The sequence below is a fragment of the Fopius arisanus genome, unplaced genomic scaffold, assembly GCF_000806365.1.
Source record: "Fopius arisanus strain USDA-PBARC FA_bdor unplaced genomic scaffold, ASM80636v1 scaffold00153, whole genome shotgun sequence".
Lineage (NCBI taxonomy): Eukaryota > Metazoa > Arthropoda > Insecta > Hymenoptera > Braconidae > Fopius > Fopius arisanus.
The window spans coordinates 1-2,436 of record NW_011887892.1 but is presented as its reverse complement, the minus strand read 5'-3'; positions in this window follow the sequence as shown (position 1 = coordinate 2,436).

Below are 2,436 nucleotides of genomic sequence, written 5' to 3'. Positions count from 1 at the left end.
CACAGGATCGTACTCAGCTTAGACAATTCAACGGGTTAGTTAATTGGTACCATAGACACTTAAAAAATATAGCCAAGATTCAAGGACCATTAAATAAATTAACAAGTCCGAAACAACCGTGGCAATGGACAGAGGTCGAACAAAAGGCTTTCGAAAACGTTAAAAGAGCCTTAATCGACATACCTCGCCTGTACACGCCAATGCCGGGCCAACCTTTCATTCTTTATACGGATGCGAGCGACTTCGGTCTAGGCGCGATCTTAGTACAGAAAGACCCGAAAACAGATAAAGAAATATTAATTGAATTATTAAGTCGACCGTTACGCGGGCTGAGAGCCATTATACGACTACGGAAAAAGAGTGTCTCGCGGTTGTATGGGCGGTCGACAAGTTGCGTTGTTACTTGGAAGGTATGAAATTTAAAGTGGTTACCGATCACCAAGCCTTGTCGTGGCTCCATAGCTTAAAAAATCCAGTAGGTCAACTTGCTCGTTGGGCAATTTATCTTTTGCAACATGATTCGACCATCGAACACAAACGCGGTACGACGAATGAAGCGCCAGACGCTCTCTCGCGTATGTGGGATATCGATGTTGATCCATTGGGGTGGGAAAATTTAGTCGAAGAAACAATTAAAAGTCGAATCAAACTAAATTCAATCTGCGACCAAAATTGGTATAAATTGGTATAAAACCAAGCGCGATCTCGTCAAGAAGAGTCCGAATAGGTTCCCCGAATGGAAGGTCGAGAACGAAGAGATGTATTATTACGGACCCGACTATGCGAAAGCCATACTAGATGACGAAAATCCCTGGAAGCTGGCGGTAAAACCAGACGATGTATTGAGAATCCTTAGGGAAAATCATGACGAGCCTCAGGCAGGACACCTAGCTAGGGACAAAACCGTAGACCGCGTCCGGCAGAATTACTATTGGCCCGGGATGACAGAGGACGTGAAACAATATGTTAGTGAGTGCGAAACATGTGTCCGGGTAAAAAAGAACCAACACCCAGTACAAGGACCCGGGACGACAAGACCGATCCAATCACCATGGGCAGAAATAGCTATCGATACAACTGATATGACAACTAGATCAAAGAAAGGCAACTCCCATATCATAGTGATCCAAGACCTAAGTACAAATTATATCGAACTGTTCCCCACTCGCGACAAAAAAGGGAAAACGGTCATTAAAATTCTAGAGTCGACATTTGATCGTTGGGGCACACCCCACAGCCTAGTCTCCGATAACGTGAAGGAATATTGCAACGTAGACGTGTCAAACTACCTAAAAGCGAGAGGGGTAAAACACCATACAACCCCCTTGGCGCACACTCAATCGAATCCGGTAGAGCGCGTAAATCGTACTATAAAGCCTATGATAACAGCATTTATTAAGAACCAACAAAACGTATGGGATGCTAATCTATCGAAACTCCAACTAGCATATAATACGGTACCCCATGCTGGGACGAGGATATCTCCCTTTTACCTCAATCACGGGCGGGAAGCAATCGTGAGGCGCGAATTAAAAGCCGATAACAACACACCACCCACAGATGAAGGTCGGAATTGTTGGGCGGAGAGGATGTCGAAAATCGACGAATTTCGACGTAAAATAGAATTATTTCTGAAAAAGAACAACGACGAGCGAATAGCCAGAGACAATAAAAATAAAATTAATCAAGTCGAAATTAAAATAGGCTCTGAGGTTTACTACCCAAACAAAAAGTTGAGTAATAAAACAGAAAATTACAATGCCAAACTAGCACATCGCTATTTGGGCCCCGCTTTCGTAAACAAATTGTTAGGTCCAATGACGGTGGAATTAGTCGACAAAAATGGCAAAAGGGTTGGCAAATATTATGCGGCTGATCTAAAAATACCACGCCGCAGCCTAAGAAAAATTTGACATTATAATCACAGGTTGAAGGCAAGGAACAGCATTGAGGGACGGGTTCTCCACAGAGCGTCGAACGACAACAACCAAATTCCATCGAAACTCCACGACTAGAAGGAAATGCAGAGGCTAACAGACAGAGCATCAGACGGAGAAGAGGACGCATCAGCCAATGCAATGGCAGTAAACCTGTCGACAAAACTACAACTTTCTTCCGACGACAAAGTCGACACGAAAACGAAGGGCGAACAATTGTCAGAAATCGAGCTACTCGATTCAAGCGACTTCAACTCAAGAGACAATATCGCGACATCCTCAAGCGATTCAAGTGCCATCGACGAGCTAAGGCTTACCCCTTTACAGCAAGGACGCATATTAGTCGAAAAACCGTTGTCGTATGAGGCCAGGTCACTGATCTGTGAAATTCGCGGGCTGCCACCTCCAGAGCCAGAGAATAAGTGGACCATCCAAACGCAAACCGATATCGACAGAATAAATTTCCAACGTCGACGACTGCCAGGAGAGTTCATGGCGA